General features: G+C 35.4%; 1 long non-coding RNA gene and 1 pseudogene across 1 annotated transcript; both read left to right on the plus strand.

The window, feature by feature from the left end:
- Window positions 1-979: 979 nt before the first annotated feature.
- On the plus strand, window positions 980-17472 carry LOC102610996 (uncharacterized). The gene is made up of 3 exons (XR_008053090.1): window positions 980-1431; window positions 16841-17091; window positions 17197-17472. It is a non-coding gene; the product is annotated as an uncharacterized LOC102610996 (long non-coding RNA).
- LOC112498274 (uncharacterized) lies at window positions 14324-15523 on the plus strand (annotated as a pseudogene).
- Window positions 17473-18448: the final 976 nt, after the last annotated feature.

Here is an 18448-nt window from a genome sequence, read left to right on the forward strand (position 1 = left end):
TTTTTTGTTTATTTTTAGATGTTATAATTGCCCACAGCGAATCACAATTTTAATATCTAATTTAATCTAATCTAATCTAATCTAATATTTGCTCTTGATTTGCTCCGACTTAACTATTGTGTTGTAAATGGAATAGTCCACATTTATAAAGTGCCCATGCCACCATTGAAAAAGTTAATTTTGAATCTAAATTCGATTTTATTTGTAATAATTTTGTATTAGACTATTAATTTATTCACGATAGTTTGTAAAAGAAATTTGTATCCCTTACATGCTGTGTTACTTACTAATTTAATATATGTGACTTTTGTAATGGATATTAATGTAAGATATATTTCAAACTTTATTTTTATTTGAATTTTTTATTTTAATATGATTAACTCAAAATCGAAAACAAAAAATGTATTAGTTATTCGGGGATCGGGGACCCTTGGGGATCACCTGTTATTATTCGGGGAGGGGATGAGAATTCTCTCAAGTAATTCTGACGGGGACGGGGAGAGGACGGGGACATACGCAAAATATCGGGGATGAGTACGGAGAGATTGGTCCCCTCCCCTCCCCTCCCCTCCCCATTGCCATCCCTGACTTTGATAGTGTTTTAGAATAAAAATATATTATATCTAACAGTTTTTTGCTTAGCTTGCTGAAAAAGCAATGGCGGCTCTTCCTCCAGATATCATCGTCGATGTATTTGCAAACCTCCCCGCCAAGTCCCTCTGCCGTTTCAAGTGTTTATCCAAGTCATTCAGGGCTTTAATTACTAATCCTCGGTTCGTTAAGATCACCAAACTCAAAACGAACAAGGAAAAACGCTGGTTCTTGTTGATATGTTCAAGATCAGCTTGATTTTCCAATTAAAAGAAAGCTCTTTTGATTGTCTAAGGATCTGCTATTCTTGTAAGTTGTAACGGTTTGTTATGCCTATCCCTCGAGATGAAACCGCAACTGAAATTTTCTTTATATACAATTGTTCAACTAGAGAGTTCAAGAGAATACCAAACGACTACGAACTCTCACTGATAGAGATACACCGTTAGTTAGCTTAGGTTATGCTCAGTCAATAGATGAGTTCAAGGTTTTAGGGTTTTCTGATTCTTATAGAAATGCCGAAGCAGTAGTAGCTGTGCATGTCTTCTCTTTAAGGAACAATACTTGGAACACCCTTGAAACTGATTTTAAGTTTTTTCATCATTGTTCTCGGGCAACCAATCTCAATGGAACTGTCCACTTCGGTTTTTGTAAGCTCAATTCTGATTACATGATTGCGGCATTTGATTTGGCGAAAGACAAGTTCAAATTCTTAGCCTTACCTGATAATGTTTGCCAATATCTTTCAAATATTCATATTCAGTTATAGGGAACTGTCTTTGTTTAATCTCAGAGTCAACATTATGGTGGAAAGAATTTTGGATTATGAAAGAATATGGGGTGAGAGAATCCTGGACTCGGATTTCATTAGCCAGTTATTCAGGCATTGCAGCCATTATGTTCCATGAAGGACAGTGATTTTATTTCGTCGGTTTTAGATGAGAAATTTGTACTTATTGATCCAAAGGATGGAAAAAAGTATGAAGATTTTATGATTGATGGCTTTCAAGAAAATGTTAGAAAGTATAATGTGAGGTATATGCTGAGAGCTTGATCTCACCCAATAGCAAAACAAACTTCCTAATAAGCGATGGTATGAATAATAATTAACTCTTTTCTTCGTTTTCCTTTTTCAATTGCTGCTGCATTTAAACTGTTCACGAATTAACTAAAAGATTTCTCACGTTGTTTTTAGGGGCATTGAATTGTGAATTTAGTGTACGACCAGGGGAAGACAAAACTAAGGAAAGGAGCAAGTTGCATAATTAGCCATTATGGGATTTCACGAGTCATATTCGTGTTATTTAATTGTTGGTTATTTAAGCAAGAATTTATGTTCAAAACTGAAGCAAAGTTAGAAGCAAAAACAGAGAAGCTAGCATATCAGAGCAGCCATTGTACATGAACAACCGTGCCATAATGTCTGCTTCAGTAAGGTGCCAAAAAATCTTCTTTGCTCTTTCCAATTAGCAACGCTTAATTGCAGCTTGGATTTTAGAGGAACTACTAAAGTTCAAAACCTCACCCCTTCCAAAACCCAAATAATATATGAAACTAGTTTGCTTGCAATTTTAGAGTGTTTCTCTTTTGTATATCAATAATTAATTCTTCTTTTTTTCTCTAGTCTTTGGCCTTTTGAAGCATAGTTATTTCCATTATCCTCTGAATTAGCCAAATTTTTTTCTTAGTGCAATTTGTCTATCCAAAACAATTAAAATACCCGTGAAAGTTTCAATTGGAAACTCTGAGGATTATTCTTAATCAATACATTATAAGCCAATAGAGTTTAAAGTTTACATACAGTTGAAATTTGAGAACAAATAACCAAAGAAAAATTCCAAGAACAGAGAACAAGAGCAATGGAATCAGATGAACACAGAAACTAATGAACTGAGCCAAATGACTCTGTTTGAAGGAAAAACTCACAAGCTTTTATTGTTCAAACTGATTATGCACTGATCACACATTACAGAAGAGATTACAAGCTTTTTATCAAAGCAAGAATTATAGAATTTGATGAGGAAACGAAAGAAAAATCACACGCGCACGAAAGGCTATGCAAAAGCCCCTTTTATGCTGAGGTGTTTGGAAAATTTCCAGAAACAATACTAACGACCATAACAGATTTTTGCCACGTTAGCAAATTATTTGCATATCGACCCATAAACTGAATGCATTTTGCACTATAGCCCAATAACTCTATTTCGATTACACTTAAATTCTAAAGGAATGTGGCACTTTTTGATCAAAGAGATGGTAATTGTAAAGAACTTATGGTTGTTATTGACTTTAAAGAAAATTTATAGGATTACAAAGTACTGTAAAGAACTTATGGTTGTTATTGACTTCAAAGAAAATCTACAAGAATACAAAGTGCAAGTGTTTGTCGAAAGCCTTTTCTGCCCTAGGGGCCCCAAAACGAGTGGGCTCGTGGGCACAGCTGCGCCCACTCGCAAAGCCTTGCTCCATTCCGAGTCCGGGGCAACGGCGAAGTTCGTCCGCCCAGCTCAGAATGGGGGGGCGCGGACGAACTTCGTCCGTCGGACTCGCCCGCACCCCCCACCAAGGCTAAAGCCCACCTGTTTCGGGGGTGGCGCTCTGCCGACGACTCCCCGTGGGCACCCCGAGGTCCCCCGCAAAATCTCGCCTCATTCCGAGCCCAGCGGACGGACGAAGACTATAGCCCACCCGTCTTGGGGCCCCTGCGGGCGAAATTCGTCTGCCGGGCTCAGAATGGGGCGAGGCTTTGCGAGGGGCCTCGGGGTACATTTCTAAGAGTCATGGCAACAGCCCCACTGGGGTGCCAAAAAGGCCCAAGGGGCCCCGAGATGGGTGGGCGCGGGCGAAGTTCATCCGCTGGACTTGGAATGGGGCGAGGCTTTGCGAGGGGCCTCGGTGTGCCCGTGGGGAGTCGCGGGCACAGCCGTACCCAAAAATAATGCCCCAGGCCCCATTCCGAGCCCGGCAGACAAACTTCGCCCAACCTTCGAGCACTAATTTTTGGACGGGGCTCTGCCAACGACTCCCCGCGAGTGCCCCGAGGTCCCTCGCAAAGCCTCGCCCCATTCCCGCCCAAAAATACTGCCCCAAAGGGCAGGGTGCCAAAAGGCCCTAGGGGCCCCGAGACGGGTGGACATAGCCTTGGTGGGGGGGGCGAGCGAAGTTCGTCCGCCGGACTCGGAATGGGACAAGACTTTGCAAGGGGTCTCGGTGTGCTCGCGGGGAGTCACGGACACAGCCGCGCCCAAAAATAGTGCCCCAAGGTCGGGTGCCAAAAAGCCCCAGGGGCCCCGAAATGGGTGTTAGTTGGGGGGCGCGGGCGAAGTTCGTCCGCTGGACTCGGAATGGGGTGAGACTTTGCCAAGGACCTCGGGGCGCTCGCGGGGAGTCTTTTTAGCCGAAACCGGAAAAACCGGCCATTTTACTTTGTGGTCCCCGAGATCATGCCCAATTTTCGGCGTTCAAACTACCGAGGCTTTGCGAGGGACCTTGGGGCGCCCGCGGGGAGTCGTTGGGGGACGAACTTCATCCGCTCCCCCTACCAAGGCTATAGCCCACCCATCTCGGTGCCCCTGGGGCCTTTTCGGAATGGGGTGACACTTTGCGAGGGGCCTTGGTGTGCACCCAAGCTATACCGAAAAGTATTTCCTTAGTGATGAAGGTATGAATAGTTCTTCTTAGTCTTCGTGGTCAAATTTTATAAAAGAAAAATTGGGATGTTGGCAAAGGTGATTAAATTGATACTTTTTCATATAATTCTTTGTTATAAAAGATTAAAAAAAAAGGTAAGGAAGGGAAAATGAACATATTTTCTTTTTAAAATCTAATCTTATCACCAGTTTTCTAAAGAGTTTCTTATGGCTGCTTTTCAGGGGCGTTGGATTTTAAATTTAGTGGAAGATATGATATTAGACAAATATAACCATGAGTCTGAAAAATGCAGTTAATTAGTGTTGATGACTGGAAATGGATCATATTGATTGTTTATCATTCTATTCCAAAACCTTGTTCCAATTGTTCTTTTTTAGACTTTAATTAGGTTTAACTGTGCAAATTCATGTAGCAGAAACAGTTATAAATTGAGAAAATTTATGTTATGTTGCATAATCATATATTTACTTATGTTTATTTTGTGCTTAATTTTAAGTTCTCAATCCTCTTTACATAGTGGAATTTGGATTGAAAATATATTATGCATAACCCATAACCCATGAAATTAATGTCGCTTCACACCTCAATATCTTCTATATATACCGCAGTTCTAATTTCTCGAAAAATGGAAAAGTAGCATTGGAAAAAAATTTCCTAAAATAAAGCATTGAATAAATTTAACTCAAGAGTTTGGTAAGATTGGAATAGTTATTTTGGTTGAATTTATACAAGTCCATGGGCATAACACAATCCTTTTGCTCGTCTTTCAATTTGTTCGGCAACTGATAGACATCGAAACAGTGGTAATCCCAGAGGGGGTGGGCCTAATAGAGAGGGCAGTGATGACCCCCCAATTTTGGTTATTTTGGGAGATGAATTAAGGAGTGGTGGCGATGGCCTGCTCATACTAGGCCGAGGTGGAATCCTACGATTAGAAACAACCATGTATTCTTCTTGGAATCTTGCAAGCTCAAACGTTTGTAGGAGACTAGCAGGTTTCAACATCTTCACTCCAATTTTCATATCCTCTCGTAATCCCAAAAGGAAGCAAATAATGAAGAATGATTCTGGTAGATTCCGAGTTCTATCAGCCAACCATTCAAATTGTCGTTGATATTCAATAACAGTCCCAGTCTATCGTAGTTTGGTAATGGACTCAACTGCATCACCTTCTTTGAATGTTCCGAATCGAGTAATTAGAGCTCGTTTGAATTGTGCCCAAGTCATATTAGCCATAGTTTGCTCTAACCAGTGATACTAAGGTACTGCATCTCCATCTAGGTGTCCGATAGCAAGTGACAGCACATCTGTCTCAGGCAAGGCGGCCAATTGCTGATACTGTTCACAGCAAAAGATCCAGCTTATTGGATTTTCCCCCCTGAAAACCGGGAAGTCCATCTGTATATGGCGGGGTTGCACAAGTGCTCCTCCAATATGTCCTGCAGGTTCGGGTTGTTGATTATTGATTTGTAACGGTTGGTTGTTGTTTCTATCTTCTTGAAACCGGATGAATTGATCGCGGAGGCTTAAGATTAATTCTTGGAGGTCATTGGACTGTTGGGATAAGACGTCAACTTTCTCATTGAATTTGATGAGATACCCTTTCTTCCTATTCCTTAATAGTCCTTATGCCCAAGAAAAAAAACTGCTCTAATACTAGATGTTAGGCTACTGCTTTGAGATAGCAATTTAGAAGCGACGAATTGATGAGAAGAATAATGAGAAGAAGTGGCCAGAGGGGAAACAAGAGTTTTTAGAAGCAATTCTTATTATTTATTAAAGTAGCAACAATTCCTTATACAAAGCCAAAGAGATCCTACGAAAATAATAATTCCTAATAACATAATAACTTAATAACTAATCCTTAACGGAAAAAGAAATAATGCAAATCTAAGACTAGGATTCTAACACTTATGGACTGGATGTCCTCATTGATAAGTCACTCATAACAGTATCACGTAACCGCTTGCAAATGCATGATTTATTGCAAGAAATGTGGCTAGAGATTGTTCGCTAAAAATTCGTAAAAATTTAAAAATTGTGAAAATGTTATTTGATATAATTGTTGTAATGAAATAATATAATCCATACAGATGCTATAACCGAATAAGCGAAGTAAGAGTTTTAAAAAAATTATGAGTTTAACCTAAACAGGAAAATTGTATTTGAATTTGACTTGGTTGCGACAGCCACAAAACATGAAAAATGACTTTTATGGTTATAATTTTGAGTAATATTTTAGAATTTTATCCAAAAACAATTAAAGAAAACTTTTTAGCTAAACACATTCTACAATAGTTGTTGGTATTCTTTATATGTGTCCGGCTATGTTAGAACCGTTATAAGGTAGAGCGCTTCTCATAACCACATAATCAAAGTTATAATATTTTTTATTATTATTTATCACTTTACGTGTGTGGTTATGATTCGTATTTTATCTTAGAGTAACTACTCTAAGGTAGCCATGACCTCTTTATATATATATAAACGCAAGTTCGTGTCCAAATTTTTTATCAAATAGGAAAAAAAATTATGTGAAGAAGCAGAATTTGTCTTTAACTGAGGAGCGTTTAATAATAAATTTTATGAATTTTGGGTTTTACACTAATTCATTCTTTATTTTTGTTTAATAAGGGGACCGATGCAATTGAAGGCATATTCCTAAATTTCTTCAAAATAAAAGAAATCAATCTAAGCTCAGGAGCCTTCATAAATATTAGGGGTGTTCGCGGATCGGATTTTACGGATTGGATATCAATCCATATCCGATCCATGATTTTGCGGATTATAATTTTTTAATCCAATCCAATCCACGGATTGATAAAATCCAATCCAAATCCAATCCATACATCTGCGGATCGGATGCGGATTTGACTCAATCCATATCCAATCCATACGTCTACGGATCGGATGCGGATTTAACTCAATCCATATGCAATCCACCATTTTACGCATTAGTTTTTGAATTAAAAATTTTTAGTTCTCTCCAACTAATGAAATAAAAAAATCTAATCTAAAAATAATTTTGTTACCCAATTAAATTTAAAATTGAATAAAATTTAAATAAATTAATTGTTTAAATAAAGTTAAAGTAATACATTTAAAGTTTCAAAATATAACACATCGAGACTTAAGTGGCGTTTGTTTTTTAACTTAATAACTTAAAGTGACTTAACTTAATTAATTAAGTTCATTAGAAGTGTTTGTTTTTATAACTTAATGAGACTTTTTAGGTAATTTTGACTTAATAAAATAAGCCAATTTTTTTAGCTTTTTACTTAATGGAGAAATTTGAATTAAGTCAGCTAGTTACTAATGTCAAAAATATTCATGTTTTATAATTTATTTTTCATGTCTATCCCAAAACTCACTCATAAACATTTACTCTACATAAAAATATCCATGTTTTACATAAAAATATCCATGTTTTTTCTTTCTTATATTATATACGATAAAATTTGAAATTTATGGTATTTTATATACTAAAATTCTAAAATAATTATATATTCACTTAAATATAGTTTTACTTATAAATGTTAAAATATTGTGGTATTTAATATATTATTTATTTGATATTCAAATTTAATAAAGATACAAATGTAAAAGCACATATTTTCAACTTTTTCAGTTGAAAAAAAAACAACTTAATACTTGTTTTCCTAGATTCGAACAAAAAAAACAAACATATTATTCAGATTCAGACATTCAGATCTATTCAGAATTCAGATTAATTCAGGTCTATTCAGATTTTAGACAAAAAAAACAAGCACCACCTAAGTATTCAAATAAAGCTACAATAATACGTTCAAAGTTTCAAAATATAACACATCAAGCTTAATTGTTCAAATAAAGTTATAATAATACGTTAATATAACACCGAAATAAATTGTTCAAATAAAGCCACAATTAATTGAAATGACGAAATTTCAGAAACCAAACACAGTCTGATCCTTCACCAGGGCTGTTGCGCCTATCGAAAAGTGATGATTACGGATCCATCCACGATGGGAATCAGGAGAAGCCGTACGGGTAGTGATCTTGAAGGTTGTGATAGTGAAATTGTTCAACTGGAACCAGTGAATGTGAAGTTGCTTGATAGATTTGGGAAAGAAGATGGCTTACTCTCGCTGGAATCACGCGGCCGATGTCCTTTAAATCCATGTCGAGAGTGCATCCAACCAGTATTGAGTGTTGCTAGTGTGTGTGACGGTGGGGAAGCTTAGGGTTTTTTGTTTGCAAATTGTTAGGGACTTGGCGTTATGTTACTTTACTTTTGCTAGTGTGTGTGACTTTACTTTTATTTTGTTTTACAATTTTTACAAGTTATATTTGTATATTTGATTATTTAATTATTTTTCATTTTATATTATTATTGGGTAATGGTTAAGATATGTTATAGTGCTTAATAACCATGCAATGTCACATTTATAATTTTTTAATTAAATTTATAATAATTTTTTAATATATATATATATATATATTTTTTTTTTTTTTTGTGGAATCACGGATTTCTACGGATTTACGGAAGTAAATCCATATCCAATCCATTGACTGCAGATTTTTAAATTTTCAATCCATATCCAATCCACTAATCCACGGATCGAATTTATACGGATCAAATTCAACGGATCAGACAGATTGAGCGGATCGGATTGGATTCTGAACACCCCTAATAAATATGTCTAATCTTAGACTACTGAAATTTTATATACCAAAGGCTTTTGAAGCTTGGACATGAGCACTAAAGTGCAGCTTCCAGACGGCCTAGATTATTTACCGAAGAAGTTGAAATATCTTTACTGGCGCAATTATCCATTGAGAACACTACCATCTAATTTCAAGCCAAAGAACCTTGTTGAACTAAATTTGCCTTATGGTCATAAAGTTGTGCAGATTTGGGAAGGAAAAAAGGTATGTTTTACTAATACCAAAACATTGATTTTTCTTTCTTTAAATATACATGTTTAATTAATTGTTGAATTCATTGTTGCTAATCTAACACAAACTTTGCTTATCTTTTTGTTACAGGAAGCTTTCAAGTTAAAATTTATTAACCTCAGTCATTCCCAATGTCTCATTAAGATCCCAGACCCATCAGAAACGCCGAATCTTGAAAGAATAGATATTCTTAACTGTACAAACCCGGCTTGCGTTCTCTCATCGATAACAAATTTCAACCATCTCAGTATGTTGTGTTTCAGGCACTGCAAAAATCTTAGGCACTTTCCAAACAACCTTCATTTTGTTTGTCCAATAATTATTGATTTCTCCTATTGTGTTAATCTCACAGAGTTTCCACAGATTTCTGGGAATATAATAGATCTAATCTTAACGGAGACTGCAATAGAAGAAGTTCCCTCATCAACAGAGTGCCTAACTAATCTTCAATACTTGTTTTTATGTAGTTGCAAAAAGCTAAAGAGGGTCTCAACTAGCATTTGTAAATTTAAATCTCTGGTTTGGCTTTCTCTTAATAAGTGCTTAAACCTTGAGAATTTCCCAGAAAGCATGGAGAAAATGGAACATTTAAATCGAATCAATTTAGGCTGGACTACAATTACAGAGCAGCTGCCATCTTCATTTGAAAATGTAGAAGGGCTTGAAACGCAGGGCTTAGAGTGTTGCTCTGAACTAGATAATTTGCCAGGTAACATTGGCAATTTTAAATTTAAGTGCATGGATGCACATGGATTAGCCATTAGTCAACTACCATCCATATCATCAGGTTTGCTGTCATTGTCTGCATCGTTGTTATCTGGTTTATCTCTTTGAAAATCCTATGTTTAGGTTACAGTGATTTAACGGCTATTCCGCAAGAGATTGGCTGTCTATCCTCATTGGAATGCTTAAATCTGGGAGGAAATAACTTTGAGGGTCTACCTGCAAGTATCAAGCAACTTTCACGGCTGGAATGTCTCGACTTGAGCTACTGCAATAGCCTTCAGTCATTACCAGAGCTCCCACTACATTTGGAAGTGTTACTTGCGACAAATTGTAAGCGACTCCAATCTTTGCCAGAGATTCCATCATGTCTAGAAGAACTAGATGCATCTGTACTCGAAAAGCTATCCAAACATTCCTTTGGAGAGGAATATCGCATTTGGTCCATTAAGTTCAATTTTACTAATTGCTTGAAACTGATGAATGAAGAAGCAAACAAGAAGAATTTGGCAGATTCACGACTAAGGATTCAGCATATGGCAATTGCGTCACTGAGACTATTTTGGGAATTACGCCAATTCTCTCTTCCCCTGAACCGATATCACCCATTGGAGCATCGTGAAAACCTCAAGGGCGCCACCATAATGTTACCCGGGAACAACGTTCCAGAGTTTTTCATCAATCGAAGTTCAGGATCTGAAATAACTCTTCAACTGCCACAGCATTGTTGTCAAAACTTAATGGGGTTTGCTGTCTGTGCTGTTCTTCAACAGATTGATGAGGAACGGGATTGCTTTTTCGTCGACTTTCTAATGAAAACTCTCTCTGGAAGGAAAATTGTTCGTTGCTATGAGACGATAGCGCTTCGTCGTCAAGTGACTAAGACAAATGTCATTCTTGGATTTCGTCCCTTGAGGAATGTTGGGTTTCCTGATGATAACAACCGTACAGTTGTCCCATTTAAATTCTCCTCACAGTACTACGTGGTGAAATGTTGTGAAGTGTGTCCAGTATATGCAAGTCCCAACGAGACCAAACCCAACACTATCATTCTCAATTTTGCTACCGAAATTTCAAAATTGGATGATATAGCTACAGTATCTGAATCTGAATCGAGTTCTGGAGAAGAGGAATTGGAACCGAGTCCCAAGAGACTTTGCAGAGACGACCATGTCAACATTTCTTAAGGTGTATCGAATCCAATCTTTAATCTAAGAGATGTCCCTGATCATTACTTAAGGTGTATCAACTCCAACTTGAATTACATTTTTCTCTTTACGTTATAATTACCACTACTTGCATAATATTTGGATGATTATGTATAGATATTATATTTGATTGGTTTACTCTTTCATGTATAAGTATGGTTATCAAATATTAACTTGCTTTTTTTTTTTTTTTTTCTTTTGGCGGGATATATTTATTTACGTTAAAGAAGATGTTTTGTTTTACCAAAATTAAATGCAGTAATTGAGCAATTAAATTAATTTGGATTTTTTTTCAAATGTTTTTTTTTTTTTTATATTTTGACTCTCATAATGTTGTTTTAATCATCCGTTGTTGTTTTCATTGTTAACAGAACAAATATTAATTGTTTTGGAGTTGATATCTCTGTCTACACAACATACTAGATGCAATAGTTGCAGTAGATATCGTGACTTCTGTTTCTTCGTTGGCTTTAAATTTAATCAAATTAGTGCCAATCTCTCCCATCTGATTAAATTATAAATGCAATCCTAGACGATAACTTGTTAAAGATTAATATTTTATCTATGCATTCCTTATTACTTTTGAAAGTACCTTTTCATTTTGACTTAGTTGCAGAATTAATAAGCCAAAGCATTAGTTAATAATACATTACAATCTTAATTTGAAGTGTGTGATGATAAATTAATAATGACTTCTTAAAAAAAATTAGAGCACCATTGATTTATTAATCATTTAAATTTTTTCTGTCTTTTTACATAACTTTTTTTTTCCCTTTTTCCCGGATGCTTATTTGATGTTTATTTGTTCTCCTTCTGTCACTTCTCACACGGATCCGGGAATAGGATATGATGAAATGGTAAAGCAAAATTTGCCTAAGTTTAAGCAAACTTAGGTATATTGTATAAGAACAAGTTTTTGTCGGGATTTGAAGTTTTGATCGTTGTTGTTTACTTGAAATGATGACTTTATATAATTATGGATGATTATTGTGAATTTTGGTTATGGATGAATAATTGAATATGTCAAAGAACTTATTTGATGGGTTATACACTTGTAATTTTATTTTATTTTTTATTTACGAATATTTTGGAAGAATTGGGGGGTTGAATTTTTTCTTTTTTTAAAAAATGGAATACTTAAAATTGAACTGAACCGGTTTTTGAATTAATTGTTGGAAAGAAAGGAATTGTTGGGGAAAAAAAATTAAAAGGGAATTGTTGGGAAGAAAATTAGACGCATTTTGGAAGCAACTAAAGATAATGTATAAAGTTAACTTATTAATGTCCAATACTCTGTGTGTATGTGTATCTTCTCTGGCACTATTAAAGTAGTTATCAATAATTCTGGAGTTTACTACTTCAGCATCAAGAGACTTGGAAAAAAAAAAAAGTGAAAACGAAAAATCATTAAAATATAATATATAGGAGGCTATCATTGGGTCACAAGCATTAATCGTAAAAGAGTTAAAATTTGAGTTAATTATGATTAATAAAGTCTCAGATGAACAAAAATTTCCATCACTCTTTGATGCAATTTCAACCGAAACGTTGGGGCTTTGTTTTAGCCCCCTCAAAAGATAGAAACTGTATTTAAAGTTAATGAACCAAAACGCTGTCGTATTTTGATCACGCCCGTGTCCCGTGATTCCCGTAAGTCAAGCTCAAGCCCTGGTCAAATTTCTGTTATGATAGTTTATTTTCGGCGCGGCTAAACAGCAAAACTCGGGCTAATTTTCGTGGTCCACTTAAAATCTAGCACATTCTTTATTATTTATTCTGAGAGAGATTATCGTATTGATATTAATTGTTCTTTGCAATTTGGTTAGCAGCAATTTTTACGCAAGTACTTGAATATATCAATAAGAAAAATGAAACCGAATACATCCATAAAATGCATACCGCTCAATCTTTATGCTAACTTGAATATACATATCAATGTGAAAGTGAAACCGAATTTACAGAAGCAATGATAAGAAAAGTAAAACCGAATACATATATAAAAGAGATGATTTTCATCACTTTTGATTCGTCTCCCCTCATCTTTTCACCATAAAGTTTATTAGGCTTCTTTTATAGAGCTGAAATCATAACTACTACTGTTTAACCATCAATAAATTAGATATAAATGTGTCATTATATTGATATTGTAACTCATAAAATGGTGGAAATGAATGGCATAAAAATTTCAATCATTTCTTCCTCTCGTCTCATAATTCATCAGACATATTTTTACAGAGTAATAATCAAATATAATTGAGATAATACACCAATTAAAAACATATATGGTATGTGTAGTTGAATTTTCATAACTACCACTTGTATGCTGATTTTTTAATATAAATATATGCATATTATAATATTATTTATTTATTATATGACTAGCATTCAAAGATATTCTAAAATTTGAATGTTAGTCACGAAGCATCTTTGTTTGCTCTGTGTGGTGCATTTTATATATATTAAGGGCCCGTTTGTGATTGCTTTTGGGGTGACTTAAAAATGATCTTAAAAATATAAAAACTAATTTTAGTGTTCGGGAAAAAAAATAAAAATTACTGTTGTCAAAATCAGCTCCTTCTATAATTGATTTTGAAAACAGAGAAGGAGTAATTTTTAAATTATGATTTTGAGAATCAATTTTGTCTTTTAATATAATTTCATAAATATCCATACAATTATTACCTAAACCCAAAATTATCTATACTGAAATTGGAAACAAAATCAGTATTTTTAACAAAATTGTGATTTTTTTAATTAATAGTTGTTTTAAGATGAAAAAAGAAATGAAATCAATATAATATATATTTTATTTTTAATTAAAATTATTGTAATGCAATTAAAGTTATTGTAAGTACATGTTTTATATGTGTAAGTATACTTCATCCTAAATTATATATATTTTAGTTATTTGTTTTCTCACAGCAGTTTAACAGTAAGATTTGCCAAACACCTATAACTGCTTTCAAAACTCACTATACTTTTGAAAACAAGATTTACTAAATACTTAACCGATTCTTTTCACAACTAATTAATTTTACAACACAACTAATAGTGATTATTTTAAAAGTTATAGTATTCTCAAACTAGCCCTAAATAATGCTATGGTTGGCCAAAATTTAGGGTGTTACGTAGTTTTGGACTTGGGCGGGCTTTGCCATTTATATATTGTTCCGAGCATTTTGGGCCGCTCTATAGATTAGCATAAAAATGATGCTATGCAATGCCACATCACGCGCTAGCCTCTTCGGGGCTTCACTATCTTCTTTACGTTGCCACAAATGGCCCCTCTATTTCCATGGATTGTTCTGCCTGTTACAAAGAAGGCTAGGAAGCTTCTTTTCTAATTTTTCTATACATGCTAGATCAACTGTAAGTTGCAGCAAGCCACGAGCCATGGAGAGTAATGGGACCGTCACGAAGCTGCAGAGAAACTCAGCGAACGGGACTAATGTAGTGGACGGGATTGTGAAGATGGTGATGTAGGATGGTTGCGTAGGACCAGGATAACTTCCGGAGGTCAACTTTCATCATTCAGAAACGTTTCTGCATCGTCAGATGGAGAAGAAGCTTTTTCACAAACACGAATCATTGACAAGATCTTTTGATGAAAAACTGGAAAAGAAGAACCAAAGCTTGCTTTACATTCAGATTCATGGACAAGTCGTTGGCTACAGCATGTACGCATGGCCTCCTTCCCTTTCTGCTTCTATCACCAAGCTTGCAGGTCCCGTATTCTTTTAGCCCCGTTGTTAAATTTTCTATTACTTGGCCATAATCTCAATCTGTTCGATAAAAGTACTCAAAGAAATATTTATTAGTTGTTCATTCTCTTTTCCCTTCTAATTGACATGAAATTAATGGGTTTTGTGGCGAACTTAATTAGTGAAGGAGAAGCATAGGAGGCAAGGTCACGGAGAGGCACTGCTGGAAGCAGCAGTTAAGAAAGTAGAACCAGAACTGTGCCCTGTGTAACGCTTCATGTTGATCCTATGAGAATTCCTGTTGTGAATCTCTACAAGAAATTTGGTTTCCAAGTTGATGCCCTGATCCAAGGTTACTACTCTTCTGACCGACCGGCTTATCGAATGTACATTGATTCTGATTCTAATTAGTTTTACATAATAACACCACTTGCTAGCCTAGACGTTTATCATCAACTGGGTTGCAACTTTCGATCAATAACCTTATGTTGCCACTTGCTTTAATTATTGCAAGTTCTCATTTACTTTTGAGGAAATGAATGCATTGTTTCTTTCTTCTTCATTGTAAAATTTTGTCTAATCTTGTTTGTTTATCGAAGGAGAGGTGTGTCTTTGTTTTCTCATAAGAGCGAACTGAGGACTGAGGTAAATTATACTTTGTGTAAAATAGTTAAAAGTTTATATGGGTTTGGTTATGCTGAGCCATATTGATGACTATAAAATTGTGAGATTTTGTTTGTGAAAAAAAAATTATAAATGTTTTCTCTACGAAAAACAATTCTTTTTTTTAGGGGGGGGGGGGGGGGGGGGAATGTGATTTTCATCATGCATCTGATATTGGATGGGGGTCTAGTCATTGGGTATTTGATAATAACAAAATTGCTGCATTTGATCTGCTAGAAGCGAAGTTCAAGACCTGCTTCTTCCTGATGTTATTGCAATGTTTCTATAAGTTTAATTAACCTCTACCTTAGGCTTTTGGGAATAGAGGCAAAATAGCTTGAAGAGAACCCAAGAACTCTACTTCAAAATTAAACCCCCCCCAAAAAAAAAGAAAAAGAAAAAAACACTTTGATAGTGCTTTAGAATAAAAATATAATATATTTAACAATTTTTATGTATATGACTGCTTTAGAAACATGACGGCTACCAAATTGAGATTGAAAAAACCCTAAAGTCTTTTGCGTAACTTGTGGAAGAAGCAATGGCAGCTCTTCCTCTGGATATCATTGTTGACATTTTGTTAAAACTGCCCACCCAGTCTCTTTGCCGATTCAAGTGTTTATCCAAGTTGTTCAGGGCTTTAATTACTAATCCTCGGTTCGTCAAGATCCACCAAACTAAAAACCAACAAAGGCGAACACTGGTTCTTGTTGATGTGGTCAGGAGCTTAGGAAGAAATTCTCTTCTCCGTATAGACCTCGATAGCAAAATTATTACGGAAGATTAGCTTGATTTTCCAATTAGAGAAGCTCTTTTGATTGTCTTAGGATCTGCTGTTCTTGTAATGGTTTGTTGTGCCGATCCCTCCGGGATGAAACTGCAACTGAAACTTTCTTTATATACCATTGTTCAACTAGAGAGTTCAAGAGAATACCAAACGACTATGAACCTTTCACTAATAGAGATACACCGTTAGTTAGCTTAGGTTATGCTCAGTCAATAGATGAGTTCAAGGTTTTAGGGTTTTCTGATTCTTATAGAAATGCCAAAGCAGTAGTAGCTGTGCATGTCTTCTCTTTATGGAACAATACTTGGAACGCCTTTGAAACTAATTTTAAGTTTTTTCATCATTGTTCTCGGGTGACCAATCTCAATGGAACTGTCCACTTCAGTTTTTGCAAGCTCAATTGTGATTACATGATTGCTGCATTTGATTTGGCGAAAGACAAGTTTAAATTCTTAGCCTTACCTGATAATGTTTGCCAATATTCCAAATATTTGTATTCAATTGTAGGAAATTGTCTTTGTTTAATCTCAGAGTCTACATTATTGTCGAAAGAATTTTGGATTATGAAAGAATATGAGGTGAGAGAATCCTGGACTCGGATTTCATTTGCCAATTCAATTCAGGCATTGCAGCCATTATGTTCCATGAAGGACAGTGATTTTATTTTGTCTGTTTTAGATGAGAAATTTGTACTTATTGATCCAAAGGATGGAAAAAAGTATGAAGATTTGATGATTGATGGCTTTCAAGAAAATGTTAGAACGTATTATGTTGAAGCTGAGAGCTTGATCTCACCCAAATAGTAGAACCAACTTCCTAATAAGTGAAGGTATTAATAATAATGAACTCTTTTCTTCTTTTTCCTTTTTCAATTGCTACTATATATATAAACTGGTCACGAACTAACTAAAAGATTTCTTATGTTGTTTTTAAGGGGCATTGAATTTTGAATTTAGTGTACGAGCAGAGGAAGACAGAATTAAGGAGAAGGAGAAAGCTGCATAATTGGCTATTATGGGACCCACCCACATTATTACTTTAATTTCTATAGCACGCACCACAATTTCTGCGTTCTGTTGTTCTAGTTAGCTTTACGCGTCTGCTTGACTAGACTTTTGGCTTACCGTGGACGAGTTTTTCTATGTGATATGACTATGATATCTCAATATTTTTTTTAAAAGAATAATAATATTGAAATTTTAAATTTTAATTCGATTATAATATCTCAGTCTAATAATTTTTAAAACTTATGAATTTACGGACGGAGATAATATTTAAGTAAATGCTTGCACAAATCTCAATAAAAATTATAACAGTAAAGTAATGACATTAAAAGTTATATAATCATACCCTTTTGCCTCACTTAGCGCAATCTAGGTTACAGACTCTGTTAGTAACAACCTGTGAGTTGACAAGAGAATGTATGGGTGCGTGGCACGTGGACGGCGGATGGAAGGGGATATTATATATGGAACCTACCATTCCGGTTTTCTTCTGGTGACAAAATGCTCTCCTCTCGGCTCCGCCAGGTTCATCTTCTTCGGCAGTATAAGGAAACTGCTACAGATCCGATGGAACCAGACTGTCATCATCAGCCTTGGATTCACATATATATCTCTCATATTTCTTAGTCATATCTACCCACGAACAACCTATCATTTGTAATTTCAGTTATACAATTCGCCTCCACCACGTCCCATTCGCTGATATCTTCGTACTTCTAGATTTTTTCTTTTCTGGTTATGGTTTCTCCAATATTTTTGATAGCCACCCTGCTGATCTTTGTACTACTCCGACCAATTTTCACCGATATTTCACTGAAATTGACATTATCTTTACCGACACCAACCTGATTAAAATACAATTAATTCTGTTAATTTCTCCAGCCACGTGTCCTTTTGTCTTCTCACGTCCGGTTGCGCATTAACCATTAAAGCTGGTTTCCCTATGCTTTGGTATTTTTTCCTCTTATTTTTCTGACCGTCCATCTTTCTCGCTCCACATCCAACGATTGAGATTACAGGTCTGTTACTAACAGAGTTGTAACGTAGTTTAGTCCCACTTTTTGACGATGCATACACCGTGTTACAAAAGTCAATGACGGGTAAAAGTGAAATGAAATGGCTTTTGTCATTTATGAGCTTGACTTGTTGTGTAAAAAATATTCAGTCTTAATTTTACTGGGT

The sequence above is a fragment of the Citrus sinensis genome, chromosome 3 (genome assembly GCF_022201045.2).
Source record: "Citrus sinensis cultivar Valencia sweet orange chromosome 3, DVS_A1.0, whole genome shotgun sequence".
In the NCBI taxonomy this organism is placed as follows: Eukaryota; Viridiplantae; Streptophyta; class Magnoliopsida; order Sapindales; family Rutaceae; genus Citrus; species Citrus sinensis.